Consider the following 22,131-nt stretch of genomic DNA (forward strand, 5'->3'; position numbering starts at 1 on the left):
TGCCAGGGAAGGGTGTTGGCAAATCTACAATACAAATTGGCTGAAAGTTTGAACCATATTTCATAAATATACATACTGCCATTTTCGTTATATAGAGAATTAGGAATAATCAAGCTGCTGCACAGTAATGCTGTGGTCAGACTCTGTTCTTTTACAGTGAAAAGAGACAGTTACACCACCCCACACCGCTCCCCCTATACACATCCACTATCAAACCCCACAGTAGGTGTCATTTCCATACCCTAGTTACACTACAAAGACTCGCCCAAACCACCATGACGTGACAATAACTTGAACAACAGGTAAATCTGAAGGTACAATGTAAAAACTACATGTATCACATGTCAGCAGTCATGTGGGGGTATTTGTGGGTGGGGTGTGTGTGTGACACACTACATGTAACTCACAGTTGTGCCCAGGGCCAGGGACTAGAGAAGTGTCACTAGTTTGCATGTGCCAGCATACATGTACACGAAGAGCAATGTATTCAAATACAAAAATAACATCATCATCATCATATTCATAATCATCATAATAATAATATTAATTCTAAAACATCTTTTTAAAATTGGACAAATGTTCGGGACAAATGTGCAGTGACTGCCAGTGAGTAGTGAACACACAATGACACAAACCGCAGACACCCTAGTCTTAGGATGGGGGTGTACATTATCTGTGTGCATGTTTTTGCAACTCATTCATTTTACCCCAAAGGGGGCAATGTACTGCACCCAGTATCAATATACAAGGTATTGAGAAGTGGATGCATATTTACAATTTAAGAGACTGAAAATTAATAAATCAGCTTGATAGTTTGATAAATGAAGAAATTAAACTTAATATTTGATTTTTAAAAATAAATTCTGTATGATTTGATTTAAATTACAACCTCTTTGCATAAGAAATTTTGAAGTCAGTGATTTAAATTAAAAAATAAAATAAATTCATTAAAAGTAGCATTTCATCCAACTCTAAATTGTCAATCAATTTACAGCCATTTTAGCCTAATTACATAAAACTAATGAATTATAATGATTTTGACCCCAAGTTTCAAAACCTGCCACTTGAAAGATTGTTCTTGGTGCAAAAAATTGTAACTTTAACCACTCAGTCTAATGGATAATATCAATGTGGTTTGTTTAGGACCTAGTATTGAAGTACATGTATGTGAAACAAATAATATTGTAAAAAAAAAAGTTTTGCAGTTAAAATATCCTGTGGGGTTCTACCTGCAGCAGCGTAGCCAGCAGGGGGAAAGGGGGGGGGGGCAGAGGGCCCCCATCATGACAAAAAATGATAGAAAAAAGTGCCCCTCTGACAAAAAATGAAAGAGATAATCAGGAGGGCAAAGGAAAAGAAAAGGGGCAAGGAGCCCCTTTTCTACCAAAATTCAGCCCAATCATGAGTCAAAATAGTGTAAAATACAAAATGTTTGCGTGCTATTCGCACACATTGTAAAGATAAAGCCATTTCTATCCTGATAAAGGCCGAAAATAGTGTAAAATGCCAAATTTTCTGTTTTGAAGCTCGAAGACATACAGCCTGTAAGTATTGTATGATGCAACTGTAATTTTTTTCGTCTGTGCCCCCCGAAATTTTTTATTTTGCCCTCCCCTGACCAAAAAAGCTGGCTATGCCCCTGTCTACCTGGTTGAAGGTACTTGGTACTTGGTAGTGCTTCCTCCTGAATACTCCAAAGCAAGGGGGGCGGAACGATTTTGAAAGTGGGGGGGCCAGTCAGGGTAATGTAAAAAATCAAAATAATGCCGCAAAGCGGGCATCGCGTCGCGCTTGCGCGATGCAGGGGGGTGTCTGAGGGGGAAATGTGCCCCCCTGAGAAGTGGGAAACTTTTGTAAACTGAAGGCCCAATTGAAGCCATTTGGTGGACTATTCTGGCACTATTATTGTGAACAATTTTAGTTTGAAAAATCCAAAAATAGGTCAAATGAAGGCCCAAATTGAAACCATGGATAAGTTTTCACTATTATTGTATAATTTATTGATTTTAGTGTTGGGTATCCAAAGCAGAAGCGAAAAGGGGAATTTGTTTATCCATAGGCCTACACACTGTGTATTAACACATGGGAGTTGGAAAATTTTGCAAAATGAAGGTCCAATTGAAGCCATTTCGTGCTTCATTTTTACACTTTCTTAAGCATGTTAAGGGTCTAGAATAGAGATTTGATTATTTATGTTCACCCAGACATGTTACACACAGCACATTATAGGTTAAAAGTGGGGGCCAGGCCCCCCCAGTCAAAAAAGTGGAGGGGCCGCCTATGCTCCAAAGAAGAGTTTTAACTGAGGGTATATGAGGATGTGCCATGATTTTGGGGTCCTTTTCAGTGATAATGGTATATTGATGGGTAGCTATTCAGTAGAGACCAATATTTGGGGAAAAGTGCCCAATTACTGCAATTAAGGTAAATTTAGGTGCTTTTTGTGAAAAATTGATAGCCAGGTGGCAAAAACAGTAAGAAGTAAAGGCATAATTTTTCAGCCTGGTATGTGGCAGTGACGTAATGCGTTGAGGCAGCTGATCCGACATGCGTGCATCTATTGCGCATCATTACATGACTTTGTGTGCATACGGCAGCACTTGTAAGCGTCCACTAGCTACTGTGCCTAATGAAATGCACACTGAAATCACTGCTACATGGTGAAAAATGGTACAGAGAAAGTCAGCCCCGGGAAGTCAGCATTCAAAGGTCTGCGTGGCACATCCGGCATCCCTGTAAACCAAAGACCCCACTACTACACAGCAATACCCTTTCTTTTTTTTTGGTGGGGGGGTCATATGCTTTTATGTAGCTCGGAGGGGGGTCATATGGTTTTTATTATCGGAGAAGGGGGGTCATATAGTTTTCGGCAGTGACTCCCGGCCCCCCCTCCGGTAGAAATAATGAACGGTCCCTTAAATATTTCTTTGGGCAAAAGCTGATGCGTAGAATAATTTGAGCAATCACAGATGACATACATCAGTGACACAGGTTTCTGAAGTGAGTATTTTACTAGATATACTAATGCAAACTTGCCAAAATGAAATCCTGGAGGCACCCTACGGGAGTACCTACAACTTGAGAACAAGTCCTCAAACATTCAAAATTTGTAGTTCCTACAACTAGCCTCTAGGACTCATGCGCATATTTTGGGGGGGTTTGGGCGCGCCGGCCCCCGGGGGTAAAAGCAGGGGGCGGCGAAAATGAAGGGGCGGCGGAAGAAGAAGGGTCGGCAAAAAACAGGGTGGCAAAAACGAAGGAGGCTGACAAAACAATTAGTAAATACAAAAGGCGGAAAAAATTGAAAAAGCATAAAATTTTTTGAAAAAATGGTACTATACATGAAAATGTGCAGCTTTTAGGGCGCTAAGCGCCTGAAACCTTTTTTTTTTTTGTTCTTCACTTTTTCAAACGACCGAGAAAAAAATTGAGTCAACCTTTTCGGGCTGTTGAGGAAGGGGCGGCAAAATTGAATTTTCTTCAGCCCCCCGGGGTTAGGGCGGCCACGCTACGCCACTGGGACTAGTGACCCGTGGCGTACATGAAACCTCCCTATATTGTACAGTTACGTTGCAATCATGCTACCATGCATTATTTTAAAATGCATGTCTATGTTTTAATTTACTTAAGAAGAACTCTACCTTGAATTTGCAAGCATTCAAGGCTCGAGATCACTTCTGTGCTATTGCTTTTTGGAACCATAGATCCGGGCCATAGATCAGCATTGCCATTTTTTGTTAGGGCTGTCACTCGATTTATAAAATTGGATGTCAATAGTTAGTTTGATGAGTCAACCAGCCCTCGAATTAAGGATCTGAAGGGGCACAGCAACTTTTTTAGGGCAAGTTGATAATTGCCTTGGATTTTCACTGAAAAGGCAAGGCAGAACAGCAGTTTGTAATATTTCAAGAGGGCATCATGGCAACTGTTGAAAATTTGACAAGGGCACCAAGGCAATTTCTCCAAAGTGAAGAAAACACACACAAACATAGATAGGTAATTTTATAATGAAGGGGCAGGGCTGGGACACTGACGGCAACACTTCATTAGAGGGCACGGCAAATGACTGCCTTGGATAAAGGACATATTTTGAAAGGGCATTACGGCAGTGGGGACGGGCACCCACAGCAAAATGCCATGGGTGCAGTGGGTTAATTTGAGGGCTGGAGTCAACTGTATCTTTTAGGGCAAGGTTTGCCTATTTTGAACAGTCTTAACATTTGAGTTTTTGATGCGTTCACCAGGGCCGTTGTGATCGGCTGTGTTTATTACCGAACTTCCATTGTTTTACAGTGTCATGCTTCTACTAGATTTCCAAATAAATAACTTGGAAGAGAGCATAGGCTACTTGGGAATTTACGCTTGATGGATGGCCCGGGGAAATGGTGGGCAACTGGAGTTGATCTACAATCTGACATTTTCTTATTGTATAAATTTCAACTATAGAATGCCCCGTGGCGGGGGGGGGGGGGACTCAACTTTGGAAGTGATGGGGATATGCGGACAGCAGTTTGAAACTAGGGGTTTTTTTTGTGAGAGCCTAGACATTTAACAAAGGGGTCTTCCAAAATGTTTTTTGGTGAGACGAGGGAAAATCTTACCAAAAAAGAGTGTCTGTCAGTGAGAGTGGGAAATTTTTGGTAAAAATGTAATAGTTGAAACAAAATGTTCAAAAATTCAAAAATTTAATAAAAAATGTCATTAAAATTTTTTTTTTTAATTTGAAGAAAAATAATTAAAAAACCAGGTCATTGACATTCGGTACTATGAAATTTGTCTAAAATTCTTGAAAAAAGGGGGTCTTTTGCCTGGTGACAGAAAAACAAAAAAGTGTCTTATTGGGTAAGATGGAGTTCAGTAAAACAAAAAAGGGCATCATCATTGTGTGAGAGGGAATTAAAAATGTGGCTGCACATCCCCATCACCCATATTTAGAGTGCCCCCCATGTGTCGAAAACCTGGGGCAAAATGACAAAAGGCAGTCTGTATTGTCCATCATGTTTATTCAGGTGATTAATGTTTGAATAGTAGTTTAGAAATAAAACTGTCCCACATGTTTGACATAATTAGCTTGTGTCCGGAGGTGGACTTAAGTGGGTCCCGTCAGTACTATTCCAGAAAAATACAACACTAATTTTTTGTGATTAAAAAAATATTATTCTGTTTTGCCAAATGAAACATAGCTAAATCCTAATCCTTTAATTAGTTCTAAACTGGTGATAAGAGTCAAATTTTAATATTTGGCCAATTTTTGGAAATAAAATAAGGTCCAAAAACATACATTTTAGGGTGATTTTGTTTGCTGTGACAATCCAGCCCAAATATTTGTACTAAGACTATTTTCAGTTTCTGCATTCTAATTTTTGGACAAGACATGTTTCATTCTTATAACCTATCATTTAGTTAATGTAACACAAAAAAAGTAAAAATTAGAGCAATTAGATACTCAAGATTTTGAGTGCTTAAGACTCAGGGCCAGATTTACCATTGGGCCAGGTGGGCCCAGGCCAGGGCCCCCAAAATGTCTGGCCCCCAAAGTTGCCATGTGCATGTTTCTTTTTAGCCCCAAAACACCATGTTTTGGACCAAAATATGTTAAAATTGTATAGCAAAATTGACCTTCATTTTGGGCTTAAATGATCTGAAATTGACATTTTTTTCCACGCACAAATGTCCTAGTAAAATCGGTCATATAGTATGCCCCTATTTGTAAATCCAAACTTGTCTACTTGAGGTGCACATGCCTTCTTTACAGTGAGTTTGGGGGCCTCCAAATTTTGGCCTGGCCTAGGGCTCCCAAAAGGGTAAATCTGGTCCTGCTTAGACTTATTCCAACCAGGTCTTTGATTTTTGTGACTCGATTGATAGAAAATGCTTGTTTTTGGGTCTTTTTTCAAGAAATTAGCATAATGGTGATTTTCGTCTTTATCTCCAATTAGTACTAAAAGATTGACATTTGGAAGAACTTTAAAAAAATTTTAATCCCGAAAAATTAGTTCTGTATTTTTCTAGAATAGGGAGTAGTGTATGTCAGTAGTGCCTTAAAGAAGTTTAGCTACAAAAAGTACAAATTTGCTCACTGGTAGCTTCACTTTTGACTTTCGAGGCTAGAGTCCATTGCATTAGAAATTTAGTAGAAATCGATGAAGCATGACACGGCACCGACAGCCAATCACGATGGGCGATCACATCAAAATGTTGTTACAATTGCACTCAATTTAGAATTTTCAAAATAGGTAACCTTTACTCTAAACCTAAAAGATACAGTTGACTTATCATAATACACAGGTGGTGGCTGACATGATCGAGCCGGCAACTTGTGAAAGCGCCCGGCCGTATGGCATTTTCAATATACTTGATTAGTTTTGTGGGGTTCATTATCGAACCCCAACTGGTTTAGCTTGTATTTATATTATTTATTAACATAGGCCTATTTGTTTGTGATATTTCAAGCGTTTTAAAATTTCAAACTAATCCCATTCAATAACACGGTTGACGATGAAAATTTACTGAATTTAGAGAATGCAATGCGGCCACCACCTGATAATACATGTAACAATATCCAAATTCGAACATCAACAGAATATTTAACAAACATTGCAAAAAGTGCAATAGCAGTGCCCCGAAAATGCTACCTACCGGATTCTAATACAAAATGACAGTTTTATACATTATATCAAACCCTGATCTTTTTAGGAGGATATAACTATAAGGGGATGGTGCATACAATCACCACCCCTGCTTATATGTGGGTAAATTATATCCTGTTTTTGATTTTTTTACATTTATAGACTCTGACATCCAGTACTCAGGACTAGCACATCAGGAGCTCTGATCACAGGACACCAGGATGAGGTGCACTATGCAGTACCGCTGACATTTAGTGGATGGTAAGTCAGTTAGAGATCTGATCAATTAGGCCGACTATGAAAAACCTATTCAAATATTAATAATAGGCCATGGGGGAGGGGACAAAATTTCCAAATAATCCTGCTGATCCGTTACTAAAATGACTTTTATGGGCACAAAAGTGCTATTTTAACCCTACATTGGATCCAATTAGGACAATAAATTGTGGTCTAAAACTGGTTAAGATGGTAAAGGTCTACGCATCCTGCACAAGAGCATTATAAACACAATGGGGAATGATTGCTCGCTACAAGAAGAGGAAACTGAATATTATACATTATAATTAAAACAAAGACAGTTTTACCAACCCAAAGAGTTACAATTAAACAAAACAAATAAATACAAATAAATAAATAAATTGCAAAACTGCTTAGGGACCATTTTTTCAAAATAGAGTTTTTGATGTTAAGTTATAGTGCTGATAAAAATACACATTTTGGTGCTTGTTTGACTTTCATACCACCTTCCGTTCTTGAGATATCGTAAATTTTCCCTTTCGGAAATCTTCGGGAATTTCCGGAAATTCGGACTTACAACGGCTATAAAATCTCTGAAAAATAATGTTGTTTTACTTTTTTGATGTTTTTCTGTAGCATTCAATGGTCTTTAACTTTCAAAACGAAAATTAACTGTTTTTGAGTCACCATATTTGAAAAAAAACTTCGGAAATACTCAAAAAATGGCCAAAAATGACATTTTGATGAATTTAATTAAAAAATCATAATTAAAGAAGTAAATGAGATATTTTAATTTTTCTTTTTGATTTTGAAAGCATTAATCAAGATATATAATACCATACCAATAGATGGGCTCAACTCTGATTTTAAAGATGTTTTTTAGAAATAGGGTTAACGAGTTTCATTGCAAAACTGCTTACATCCATAAAAGGCATGATATAAAAGAAATAAGAAAATAAATAAGAAAGCAAAAAATTTGTACCAAACTTATTCTTTTAGTGTCTTTCCCTCAACACTTTGTTCAAAACCAAAATGAATCAAATCGAATAAGTATTTATTGCACATTTAAAAAATGTGTTTTTCTCAAAAAGTCAAAAATGGATGTAAGCAGTTTTGCAATTCAACTCTTAATCACCTGCACTTGTGTGTATTGTGTTTGTATACCTCGATTGCCCTACATTAGTATATTTCAACCACCGTGTGTCAGTGGGAGCTGGTACCCTAATAGTATAGAGCATCTGCCTAGGACTGGTACGTTGCGGGTTCGAATCCCATGCCAGCACATTCGAAGTTAGTTTGTGTGCCGGTCGAGATTTGTGTTTATTTGTTGCCCTGTGTAATTGTAACACATTGGGGTGGTAAGACTGTGCTTTAACACTGGGCCAAATTGCACATTACAACTTTTTGTAATGGTAGCAACTTGTCCACCCGATCTGTATGCCTCTGCCCTACACTCTAAATTAGAAAGACTTAAAATTTGAATCTTAGTTGAGACTTGAAAATTTTAAGTCTTTAAGATTTATTTTACGCTGGGTTTGATTTAAATTTTCTTTGGGATCGGAAAAAGAAAATCTATTTTTAAATCTTTCGAAAGACTTAAACAGTAAACCAATCACAACGCGATGGTGCGTGCACGTGATCAAATCGAAACGTTTTCCTGGACTGCTCAGCCGCCATCTTTCTTTTGCGATTTCGTGTGGTGGCGAGCGAATGAATGAAGTGGTATGGACGAATTTGTTTTGCAGAATGGCATCCCAGATGCTGTAATTGCCAATGTCAGTGACTATAACTTCCATGAGAAAGCTTACATTGTTGTGCACGAAGGGCAAATGTGAACATTATCTTCAATCGCTGAGGTACTAGTCTGTGCTTCTGCTGTATAAGCTTACCTATACACATAATATAATTTATAAATGGGTCAGGGGTGCAAATTGTGATTTGTTCCTCAGGAGCAAGGTATTTAGGCTCAAGATTTCCTCAATCATACTAAACATAAAATAGCTTTATTCTGCACTTCAAAAGATGAGAGCTTCCAAAAAGGCTTTATGACAATGTGCAAAAATTTGATATTTAACACTAGTTTGGTGTCAATTCTGGTAGGACACTGGCTCCTTTCCCCATTTCTTTTCCTTTGCCCCCGCCAATTTCCTCTTTCGTTTTTTGTCAGAGGGCGCACAATTTGTTCAGTGCTTTATGGTTCTTCTTTTTAAATTTCCTCAATACTTTCCAGGTTGTCCTCTCCTCACTGGCATTAGTATTGATACACTGAATTCCTTCATGACTTTTGTTCCCATAAAATCTTTGTTGCCGCCTCTCTATAAATTTCCTCAGATATGATTTCCACCTCTCTATAGTTTCCTCAGTTGTGTGCCCTACTGTTTCCACCTGCTTCTTTTTTTCCTGTTATAATTGAACACCTCCTCTGGTGATGAATTGTAAATTTCCTCACATCCATTATAACCCATTTCCATATTCTAATACCAACATTCCTCTTTTTTGCTCTTATCTCTTGAACAATCACTCAAATTCCTCTAAATTTGACACAACCAGTGTCTTTAGATTTTCTCTCTTCCATTCAGTACCTTCACTGCCTCACAGCCCTCCATTATTAACTTTTTATCTTTTGCTGAGATCTGTTTTCCTCTACTTAATCTTCTACCTCACTCCTCTCCTTTTTCTTTCTTCTTCTCTTTTCTTTTCTTCTCCCTCCTTTCTCCCCTCTTTTTTCCTCTCTTTCTTGGTTCTTTCCAAAGCATTATTTCCTCAATTTTGACTGTCATTTCCTAGGAGCGGTGCTCCCCGCTCCCGCACAATTTGCATCCCTGAAATGGGTAAGCTTATTTCCATGAAGGATCACACTCGGCCACTGCAGTGACACTGAAATTATCACTGGCACTGCAGAATATTGCTTGAACTTTATGAAAGAAGTAGTCCTGACTTGGTATTACTGCGTAATAGACGTATTGCTTGATAAGAAGTCACACAGACTTGTAGTTAATATCGATATTTAAATCCCCATAAAGATTTATATTATTTTGAAATAAATCCCAGATATGCTTAAAAGTAAATCTTAAAGGACTTGAATATTAAATCCAATGGACTTGCATTTTTAAATCCCTGTGGGACTGAAATTTATAAAACTTTGTAAAGACTTATTTTAATCGTATATTGATTGGTCCCTAACTACAGTCTCTGAAAGTTTTGAAAGTAAGTCTTTTGGATTTGAATTTAAATCCCTGTAATTTAGAGTGTACATGACAATTCTCCCATTGTTTGTTAGCTTCCCAAGTGGACTACTTTGGATTGTGGTTAAGATTCTTAATATGGGTCTCTATGTTAAGATACAGCATTGTTTGTAATAAACGCCCTGGGGATGTTGCATTTTTCCAAAAGGGGGAAATTATTGAAGGTGAATTGTCAGTGAAAAAAAACTTAAAAGTTAAGTTAGATTTCCCGATGGTGCTCCTGTAGAAAGGAGGGATTTACGGCTACACTAATTATAGTATTATGGCAACGGCCCGCCCATAGAAAATATCATTTTTGTGGTAAATACATCAAAATTACACCAGTAAGTGCATCAAGCAAGAATCTGGTGAAATTCTACCATAATTAGATTACCTGTAATGAAATGGATGGAAGTGTGAGTCGTAATAGGTTTTGTCCATGCAATTTAGCGATCTTCACTGACAAGATGACATGACTGCAAGTTTTAAGCTTACTCACACAAAATGGCATGGAAATGTTTGTAATTTTGTCAATTTTTCACGGAAAAATTGAAGGGGCATTTATTAGAGTGGAGCGCCGAGCGTTTATTACAAACAATATGGTAGGCCAATTTCTGGCCTACTGAATTTTTTTGCATCTTTAAATGGATCTGGCTTGTGATTGGTCATCCAGATCTCATGGTTTAAATCCTCCTGCCACATGCCATTACCATTCACTACGTCGTACACAACAATCTGTGGAATTTGCAGCACTTTTGTACTGGCGCGAAAGTTAAACTCTGTTAAATTGGATTGATAAACAAGTATGATTGACAGTATGGGTTAGAGACAAAGTCCCAGGGTAAAGTTCTGCTTATAATCAAAATTACATAGTCGGATTTTCTGAAAAGGCTTTGTAAAAAACACAGTAACATAAATGACTTTCCCATAGAGATTACATTGTAAATTGCATGTAAAATTAAATGGGGGTAGGGGTTCTCCAAGGTTAAAGGATGTGCCATGGTTTTGGGGTATTTTGGGTGTTTTTAGTTAGAGGTTAATAACTGCGCATCGGTTATTTGGAGGCATTGTGAAAAATCTAAACATTTTGCCTTTGGAACCGAGGAATATCCCGAGGGCGCAGCCCCGAGGATATTCCGAGGTCCAAAGCAAAATGTTTAGATTTTTCACAATGCTCGACATATAACCGATGCAAAGTTATTACATAACCGTCACTTTGATCTTTTAACTTTACAAAATAACACAAAATTTTCCTCAAAAGTTTGTAAAATTAAACAATTTTTACATCTTCCCTTTCCCAAAATCGATCAGGCTAAAACAAAACGACCAATAACAAAAGTGCGTATCAGCATCTGTGCAAATATGGTAGCGCGCAATCCAAATACTGGCAGCCAGCGCCAGCAAGCCAGTTCGTTGGACGCACAATACTGGCGCACGCAGAAGTCAATTGTATGCGACATTGGAACAATTACGCATTTTGCGGTCAATTGTGAGATATTAATGACCTCGATTTGCGTTCGCGTTTTCACAAATAATAAAATATTATTGGATCGCACGCATCGCGTTTATTAATGAGGTTATGAATGGTGAATAATGTACCCAGTTGGGTCATTTGGGCAAATGTGCCCTTAAAAGTGCACACAATTAGGGCAAATATGGGTGCTTTTTGTGAAAAATTTGTGTACTGATGGGTTGCAAAAACAGCAAAAAGTGAAAGTCTGCCTGGCACATCTCCGTACAAATATTTTTAAGGGCTCATATTGAAATACCCTACCACGTTTTCACACAGAAAGAAGGCAGGATTCCCCTCTGTAATTTAAGCTCGGTCATAAAACGGATGGATTATATGCATCAGTGATACACCCTGCCCAGGATTTTAACAAAAGAAGGCTAGCACAGGAAAGCTGCAGGATGGCGCACACCTTCCTGTGTAAGGGAATTTCAATATGAGCCCTAAGGACCCCCAATTAAATGTCTTGTTTTAAAAAGAACTACCAATGGAGAAAAAATTTGACAAAATAAGACCCAATTATATACAAATGTTCAGGATTTTTGAAATTATTTCTGCTCCATATTGAGCAGGAATAATCAGAAGGCAAATATCTGCTATCTACTGAAGATAGATAGCATAGTAATTTAAATGATTATTGTGGGTAGTTGGAGAATTTTCTGTCCAATCAAGTATCAATCAATCAATTAGATGTACAACCTGGGGAAACGATATTGATTGATTGGTTGGTTGATTGATGATGTTTCTCCAGTTTCAGGCTAGGTAAAAAACCACTGCATGTATAATTATGTTCAGGAATTGGTATAAATGATCATTTTAATCAATGATAGCTTCATGTAGTAAACACAGCCTAATTAAAAAGTCGCCACTAGTTCCATCCCCATTTAATCAGAGTCTGATGAGTTTATGGCAAAATAATTTATATAATAATTTTCTATGCACTTTCCTTCGAAGGTTGATACCAAATTTGATATCAAAAGTTTAACATCGTGAGCATAGAAACTGTTGTTTGGAAATTTGTGCAATTTAAAAAATGACATAGGGTCATGTTTTTTGAGGTGGGACCCAATTGTGTCACATCTTGCAATTTGTCAAAAATCAACTCCTTTTTTGTATTTCTGATTATATTTCAAAAAGTTTTCACCCTAACTAGTAAAAGTATACATTTTTAGAAAGCATATATTGTCATGATTGCAAATCTGTAAAGTTTGAATGGATATACAGGGTGTACCAAAAAATATACAGGGTGATTCCATTGAAAAATACCGAAAAAATTAAATTTCTTTACCGCTCCAATATTTCTACATAGTCTTGAGTGATGAACTCCTGTTAAGCGAGGCTTTTCCTAGGAGAGCTGTGCTGTGCATACGTGCCAAATTCGGTGCTCAAAAACATCAACAAAAGTGCGAGTAAAAAGGTGAAGCCCCAAGACTACAAGGATTGGTGGGTTGGTGTAGTTTCCATATCCCGGAGAAGTGGTAACGCCAGGGCCTGGAAATGGCTAACTGTCAAAGATGATACGACTGGAGATGGCAATCTGTTCCAAACTGGTATTGTACGAACGAAGAAGGAGTAGCGGTAGGTGTTGACCCTCGGTTGTATGGCCTGGTAGCTATAGATGTTGGATGCTCTACCCTGACGAACAGATGGTAGTACCGTCGAGGGGAAAGGAATATTAACCAGCCCATGATGTATCTTGAAGAACATTGTATTCTGGTTGAGCAGACGTCTGGTAGCTAGGGAGTCCCACTCAAGGCGTTGCAGCATCTGTGTAACACTAGCCTGTCTTTCATAGTTGTTGTAAACAAATCTAGCTGCTTGACGCTGCACTGCCTCCAGTGCGTTCACCTGCTGTTTGACGCACGGGCTCCACGCAGCCGAGGCGCACTCCAACTTTGGTCGTACCAATGCCTGGTATGCTCTACTTTTGACTTGAGATGGACAAGATGAAAGATTACGTCTAAGGACTCCTAAGGTGCTTCATGCGCTAGCAGTGACATTTTGAACATGGTCTTTCCAATCCAGTTGGTTGGTGATAGTGACGCCAAGGTATTTATGCTTAGATGATTTCTGGATGCGTTGCCCGTCAACCTCATAGGTGTAATTGAATGGTTTTGTTTTACGGGTGATGGATAGAGCTTCACACTTCCCAGCATTAAAACACATCTGCCACTGGTCGGCCCATCTAAACACCTTGTTCAGATCTTCTTGAAGGAGATTATAATCATCGGCACATGTTATTTCTTTATACAGGATGCTGTCATCTGCGAAAAAGCCGCAGGGTGCAACTGATGTCACTAACTATGTCATTTATGTATAACAAGAAGAGGGTGGGACCGAGGACCGAGCCCTGGGGTACTCCGGATGTCACTGGTGACCACTTAGAGTGCGTGCCATTAACAACGACGCATTGGTCTCGCCCTACAAGGAAGTCTTGAATCCAACTTAACATCTTCCCTCTAATGCCATAGTAGTTGAGCTTGGCAGCAAGGCGCAGATGTGGTACCTTGTCGAATGCCTTGCTAAAGTCTAATAGCAAGACATCCGTCTGCCCTCCACGGTTTAGCACTTCCGACCAGTCCTGTGTAGCCTGGATCAGTTGGGTCTCACATGACATCATCTGTCGAAACCCATGTTGCTCATCGATTATGATGTTGTTTCTAGCCAGATGTTTTGCTGTATGCGATAAGACGATGTGCTCCATGATCTTGCAAGTTATACATGTGAGACTAACCGGGAGGTAGTTTTCGGGTGAAGATTTTGAACCCTTTTTATATATGCCGGTAACCAGAGCCTTTTTCCAATCGTTAGGAAGTGTGCCAGTGTCAAAAGACTGTTGAAAAATAAAATGAAGAAATGGACCCAGTTCGGTTGCATAATCATGAAGGAATCTAGCGGGTATGTTGTCAGGGCCGCTTGCCTTACTGGTGTTAAGTTGGCTAAGTTGTTTTACCACTCCTGCCAGATCAATATGGAGGTCTGGAATATCCTCAAAAGGAGAGATACCCTTGTCTGGTAGCTGATCAACATTCTCCTTGGTGAAAACAGAAGTAAATTGCTGATTTAAAGCTTCAGCAATGCCTTTGTCAGTGGAGTAGAACTTGTTGTTGACAACCTGCGGTGGAATTCCCAAGGATTCTCTCCTCAGCGAGCGGATGTAATTCCAAAACTTTTTTGGGTTTGATTCCAAGCTAGTACCAATGACTTCGGACTTGTAATTTTCATGACTCTCTCGTATGAGTTCTGTAACTTTGTTCCTTTGTTTTTTGTAGGCGTTTATAAGTTTGACTTTTGTTGTAGGACTTGCTCTTTTAGCCCTCTGGTATAATTTGTCTCTTTTCCTCATTTGGCGAACAATGAATGGACTAATCCATGGGTGAGCTTGTTTGCCTTTTGACATTTTGTAGGAATAAACTTCTCCATATGTGTGTGAACTAAAGCCTTGAAACTCTGCCAGTTTCCCTCCACAGAACAACTTTCAGGTTGATTAAAAAAAAAGAATGCACTTCCGATGATAGTGACTCCTTCAGAGAATCTACATCTGATTTCTGGTATTGAAAAATTTGTCTGGGTGGTTTACGTTTAACAGATGGTGAAATATTGATATCACATAATACAATATCATGATCTGAGATACCTGGATAAGTCTTCACATTTGATATCATGTTGCAGTTGTTGGTAAATATCAAATCCAGTGTGTTTTGAGATGCTGGTCTTGTCACCTGGGTCACTAACTGAATAAGGCCAATTTCACTGAAATCTCCAATGCATTGTCATGCAACCCTTTACGTTTACTATCTGGTTTTGTGATTACATTTTTCCAGTCAATATCCGCAGGTTAAAATCCCCGTGATAGTAGGATATTGCTCAACTTTGGGTTGCGCGTTTGCTTTTGTGAGAATTTTGTTCACACTGTCCTGGAGATGCTGTAATGGTTCAATTCCTGCATTTGGAGTGCGATAATAACTACCCAGGAATAACACTCCAGACCCCTTAAACTCAATTGTTGACCAAACTGTTTCGCACGGAGTGTCAAGGTCTGGTTTATCGGTAACAATAAGATTATTTTTGCATGCAACAAAAACTCCACCTCCACCTTCAGTTCTGTCTTTCCTGATCACATTATATTCATCTGGAAAGACTGAATATGTGGGTATCGTTGGGTCAAGCTTGGATTCACATCCAAAGATGATATCAGGTTTGAGTTCGTTAACAGAAACATGAAATTGGGCCTTTCTTTTTGGCCAATGAAGCCCATCACAATTTACAATCATAGCTTTGTATATTAAATTGGAAAATGAACTTGATATTTGGAATGTACACAGATAGTCCTTTCATTAAATGTATATATAGTTTGCACTATATTTGTTAAGCCCATTGTGTTATACAGGGTGTGAAAAAAGTTGTAAATTAATTTTTTTAATTTATGTAAAATTTCCCTAAGTGCCATTAAATTTGGAAGATATATTCAAAATAGTTTACAGAATTGCTATAATATCAAATTTAAATATCCAATTCCTATATAGGGTGTTCCAAAAATCAATATTCAGTGAATAATTAGTAGCAAAGGTACATGTACAATACATGTACAATTAGCATAGGCCTACATCAATAAACTATTTAACAATAACCAGAGATCAATATGTCATGAGATTAAATCATTTGACTGTAATAATCTCCTTTTAGAAGATTTATTTCATATTTCAAAGATAAAACAATATTGAAATTTATTTCATATGCATGCATGCAAAATTAAAGCCCATTGTATTGTATGACCCACATTCCACTGCATTAATTAAAAGCTTGTTAAATCCTTAATTACTAAGTTCATTAAGATTAACTAGGCAATTATAGTTATAGAAAGTTAAAAAATAAGATTAACATTATGCAAAATGCATTTTTACTTTGACTAGGCAACAAAGTGCATAAATTTATAAAATGAACATCAACTTCCCATTGAATTACACAGAGCTCCTCCGCTCGGCTCCTCCACTTCCGCACCACCCTGACTAATTAACTTAATTAAGCTGTTGTAATTAATTAATACATTTGTTTAATTGTATTTGTTATTAATTCATTAGATTAATAATTTATCTTCAAAATAAGACCAAAACCATTTGTTCATGATGAATTTTAGCAAAAATATAGGAATAATTAGACAAAATGTGACAGCACCACCTTTTTTAGGGTCCCAGTATAAAAAACATGACCATAGGGAGTTGTATAACATGGCAGAGCTAGCGTGAGTGCCAAGAATTATGTCGCTTGAATAGGCCGGCAGATTATAAACCACCTCTTCTCAACATCTACACGCATCTGAGAGGTCTAATTTCATTGTCATTAAAGCTAGGTTTACCAATGCATATCAAAATGCAAATCAAATACCCCGCTCTTTTAATTGTGCGCAGGCAAGTGTACAATGATTCATGTACGGGTTGCTTTGGGTCACAGCTGATACCATGCATTGACTTTTGCGTGGTCAATTCCTAATTTGTCCTAAAAATTACATGAATTTCCAAACAACGGTTCCTGTGCTCATGATGATTAAACTTTTGATATTAAATTTGGTATCAACCTTCGAAGGAAAGTGTATAATAGAAAATTATTATATAAATTATTTTGCCATAAACTCATCAGACTCTGATTATAAAATGGGGATGGAACTAGTGGCGACTTTTTAATTTGGCTGTGTTTATATCAATCAATTAATTATCAATCAATGACTGTTCACTCAGTCAGTCACTCAATTTAAATTAATTAATCAATATTATATTTCTTTATAATTGTTTATATTATTTTTCTTTATATTTATTTATAGTTGATTGTTTGATCATTTAATATATGGATAATTTTGCTGATTTATGTCTTCATTGATTAAAGCCTTATTATAATATTTCCATGAGAAATAGAATTGTAGTTATTTTCCACAAAATGCCAACTCGTATGTTGCCATCCGCAATGCCATATGCACTGTACTATACGTACAGTGTTCTGAACATCGCGTCACAGAGTTTGATTAATATTTTGATTGTAAAAATTTTATTCAAAATATCGGATTTTGTCAAAACTACAACACCTTAGAAAGTCTTGTTTTGGCAGAGGTCATTGGTATATGAATATTCAAGAATGCATGAGTAGCAAACGCTGGTTGGTTGAAGCACATAACCGGAGAGATTAACAAAATGTCGATATGTTTATTACTTGAAATTTCACGGTCACAATAGCGCATACACGGTAATCAATTTTTCTTAGTCATGTATCTATTGGCTTGTCACCAAAGCAAATTAATTTTGGAAATGATTTCTTGTTTATGGTTAAGGGGTGGGGTATGAATGTTTGGACAGTATTTATTGTGGGACATTAGAGCACATCAGACATATCGAATCGCATTCTGAATACGAAGAATGTCCTTCTGATATCAAATAATTTCGATTTTTTGAAATTCGCAATGTAATACACATTTTATGGCAAATTTATGATTAAAATTACTCAAAGTACACTTTATAAATCTGATGATTTATACTTAAAGTGTATGTAGGTGGGATGAAAAGCCGACGATCAATTGAAAATTTTGACCTTTTGTATTGAAGATATGGATTTTTTCCCCAAAACACAAAAAAAAATTAGGTCTTTTTGGGAAAAAAATCCATATCTTTGATATATGAAAGGTCAAAATTTTCAATTGATCGTTGGCTTTTTCCTCCCAGCTACATACACTTTAAGAATATGTCATTAGATTTATAAAATTTACTTCGAGGACTGCTATATATCAAAAATGTGAAAAATATCAATTTTTTATAATTTGTCATAACATTTGTATTATATCGTGAATTTTAAAAAATGACAATTATTTGATATCAGAAAGACATTCTTCATATTCAGAATGCAATTCGATATGTCTGATGTGCTCTCATGTCCCACACAAAATACTGTCGAAACGCTCAAAACGCTCATTCCAGATCCCTTAAAATTGCTAGAATATATCACCATTGTTTAGAAGAACTCCGAGAATTAAAATTGATTGTTCCTATTGTACTAAATTTGAAAAGAAACCACTTGAAATCACTCCACTCACTCACTCGATGATAGCAACCGGCCATATGAACCAGGGTGTGACGACTGACCTCATTACTGGGCAACCGGCGGTCGAGTTTTGATTTGATCCCTTAGTTTAAAAGTACATTACAATTGTGTAAAAAAACAGAATTTAAAAATATTGAGGGTGGCTTTAAGGCCAAACTTTACCTTAGTTTAATTGGTTTGAAATTATGATCAATTGGTAAAACCCTGTTCTTGATATTTTTACATTAAAGACTCTGACAAGAACATGGTGGACTCTGACTCAGACATCAGGAAGTGGCATGCGACTTGGTCACAATCCAGCACTCTCGCATGAGATGGACTCCATTGCAGTACCGCTCACATGGGATAATTAAATAGATGGTAAGTCATGTCTTCAATCATTTGTGATAATAGGCCCTACATGCAGCAAGATGAGAAATGATTTTAATAACGTTGTTCTCAAGACAATCTACTGTTGTTGATAACTCATAGTCATATTGCCATTCCAGTTGAAATCCATATTCCCCCTATGAAAGACATATGACCATAGAGCCAGAAGTAGCTATGTTCACAATTACATGTTACTCCTATCAGCAACAAATGGATGGTTAATTCTGTGCTCTGTAATATAATGTACATGTAAGCAGGGGTAGCGCGAGCACAAAAAATCAACGGGTCCAATTTAATTTTTCTGGACCCTTTGGTACCTGCAAAACCAACATTTAAGGGGTCCAATGAGAATTTAAGGAGTTGACCTGTCCAAAATTCTAAACTTTGGAACTTGTCAAATATTCCAGTGAAATTATTAGTGTCGTTGGCCTATGGTGATTTAGAAGATTTACTAATCTTTTATTTTTTTTACTTTGATCGACGATTCTTAATATTCTTATACTGATTTACGCCTCCGTGCATCGTAGAACTAAGGAATCCATACAGTTTTTATCGGCCCTTTGGTCACTTTCAACTTGTGATTTAAGGAGTCCAAAATGGCCAAAATCAAAAAATGAGGAGTCCCTGGAAGCGCAAACTCCTTAAATGCGACCCCTGAATGTAAGTGACTTCAAGGGGTATATACATGGTCACTTGCATCTAACTAACCATGCTAACTGTTTTTAAAAGTGACCATGCATATACCCCAAAGTCACTTGCATTTATTATGGAGGGCAGAATTAACCATCCATTTGTTGCCAAAATGAGTTGTAAATAAAATTGTGGATAGCTACTTAAGCCCTCGCTATGATGATAGCTCATGTATACATTGTGTAAATATATTGCTATCTCATGTCATATTAGTTTTTGTGAATGCTGCTACCATGGCTACCGAAGATAGCTAATATTTAAAATACTGTGAAAGTCCCACTGGGCTCAGCGTCAACAACCACCTCTGTGCGTGCGTGTGGATTAAAGTAGGCCATATTGCAATGTTCGGTTATGGACTCTTTGATCTGCTTGAGGGCGCTTTCTTGTTTCTGTCTCCAGGTCCATGGTGTCGCGTCCTTTATCAATAACCGCAGTGGTTCAGAGATCATGGCTAGTCGCGGGATGAATCGCGAGCAGTATGTAGCGAGTCCTAAGAAGCTGCGGACCTCTTCCTTGCTGGTTGGTGGCGCTGCGTTTTGCAAGCTCTCAACTTTATCTGGCGATGGAGAGATTCCAGCAGCACTGAAAACATGACCAACGAATTCAATCTTTTCTTTGTTGAAGGCACACTTGTTCTTGTTTAATGTCAAGTTTCTTTTGCGCAGTCGCTATAGACAGTTTGCGAGGCGTTGCTTGTGTTCCTGCGGATCTTTCGCATACACAAGGATATCATCGCTTATGTTGATGACGCCTGGTAATCCTGCCAAAGCTGATTGGATCAGATTCTGGAACTGTTCAGCCGCACTGTTGACACCAAAATTCAGTCTTTTAAACTGAAATAGTCCAACATGTGTTGAGAAGACTGTGAGATACCGTGATTCTTTGTCAAGTTCTATCTGATGGTATCCATTCTTTAAGTCCAGCTTAGAGAAGACGGTGGCACCATTCAAGTTTGCGATGATGTCGGCAACAGTTGGGGTGACATGACGCTCGTGTTGTATTGCTTTGTTGGGGGCGCTCATGTCTATGCATAGGCGTATCTCACCAGGGCTTTTAGGTTTCTTTACAACCCGAATGGGTGAGATCCATGGTGTTGGCGTATCTGACACAGCCTCAATGACATCCAGGCTTTTCAGTCTTTCTAGCTCAGCCTCCACTTGCTTTCTCACTGGAAAGGGTATGCTTGGCGGTGTGGTTGTGTGATTGGCTGAATATCATCATTTACATGGAGTTTACACTTGGTATCAGACAACTTGCCGAGGCCTGTGAACCGATCATCATAGCTTTGCACAAGTTCTTCTATGGACATCTCTGAACTTGAAGTGTCAACAGAGTGCAAGACGTGTATCTCAATGATTTTCAGTTTCTTTGCGCTGCTGTAGCACAAAAGCGGGTCACTGACTCCTATTGCTCGGACAACATGAAATTCTGTGTCTATGCGGGTGTTGTTACAGAAGATGACAACAGGTATTTTGCCATATGTGTATAGTTGTTTCTTAGCGCCATACGCGAAGATTTTCTTGGTTGACCGCTGCAATTTGGGTTTGATGATCAAAGCATCATATTGTTTCTTGGTCATGACATTGACAGTCGTGCCAGAGTCTACTATTACTATGGTCTGTTGGCCATTAATGGTTATTGGTACTCGCGGCTGTTTTTCTTCGTCTATCTCGTCTTCAGATCTGTTGCTGAGAATGTATGCATATTCTTGCTCAGATTCACTGTCTTGATCATCAATATCGCCTTCCACGGTCACCATATTCGCGCGTGCGTATGCTTTTCCTCTACATTTCTTCTCGAAATGGTTTTTTTTCTTGCAGTAGTTGCAGGTTTTACCTTTCACTGGACAGTCATTGCCATTAAGGTGTGGGAATTGCCCACCACAGTTGCGACAGTCCGTCTTTCGAGCTCGAGGGTTTGTAGGTGGGTTGACCCTGGTTTGACCTGGCCCTTTGAATTTGCGTACCATGCCAATCGCGTTAATTGGGGCAGCCTGTTGTGTATTAGTCATGTGCTTAAAGCCATATTATAACATTTGCTGAGGAAGACGCCCTCATCACGGTTGTTTGATGGGATCATTTATTAATTTTTCAAACAAAACATCATGCACAATCAAAGTTTATGTTTAAGCAGCTAAATGTTATATCATGCTAATGTATACTGATGCTTTTGAGTCATTCTTAACTTTAATTTCCCCTCCTTTACAAAATTATTCACTTTTACAGCATTTTTTAAAGCCTTTTCGGATATAAAATGTATCTATTAATGACAAAATTGGTGGCGCTATTTAGTAACTGGAAATTACTCTTTCAAGCTTTTAATACAACTAATTCCTTTTATTATTTGATAAAATATGTTTATAAAATTTCCTTGTTGCTTATTTCACATA

The 22,131-nt window shown here is 37.9% G+C and overlaps 1 long non-coding RNA gene across 3 annotated transcripts in view; it reads left to right on the forward strand.

Moving 5' to 3' along the window:
* The first annotated feature begins 6,790 nt into the window (after nucleotides 1-6,790).
* LOC140140851 (uncharacterized) overlaps nucleotides 6,791-22,131 on the forward strand; it is a 76,096-nt gene continuing 60,755 nt past the window's right edge. For all 3 annotated transcript variants that reach the window (XR_011857315.1, XR_011857316.1, XR_011857317.1), the window contains exons 1-2: nucleotides 6,791-6,890; nucleotides 18,914-19,043. This is a non-coding gene — a long non-coding RNA (uncharacterized lncRNA). The remainder of the gene's footprint in view (nucleotides 6,891-18,913; nucleotides 19,044-22,131) is intronic.

Source organism: Amphiura filiformis, chromosome 19 (assembly GCF_039555335.1).
Source record: "Amphiura filiformis chromosome 19, Afil_fr2py, whole genome shotgun sequence".
NCBI lineage: Eukaryota > Metazoa > Echinodermata > Ophiuroidea > Amphilepidida > Amphiuridae > Amphiura > Amphiura filiformis.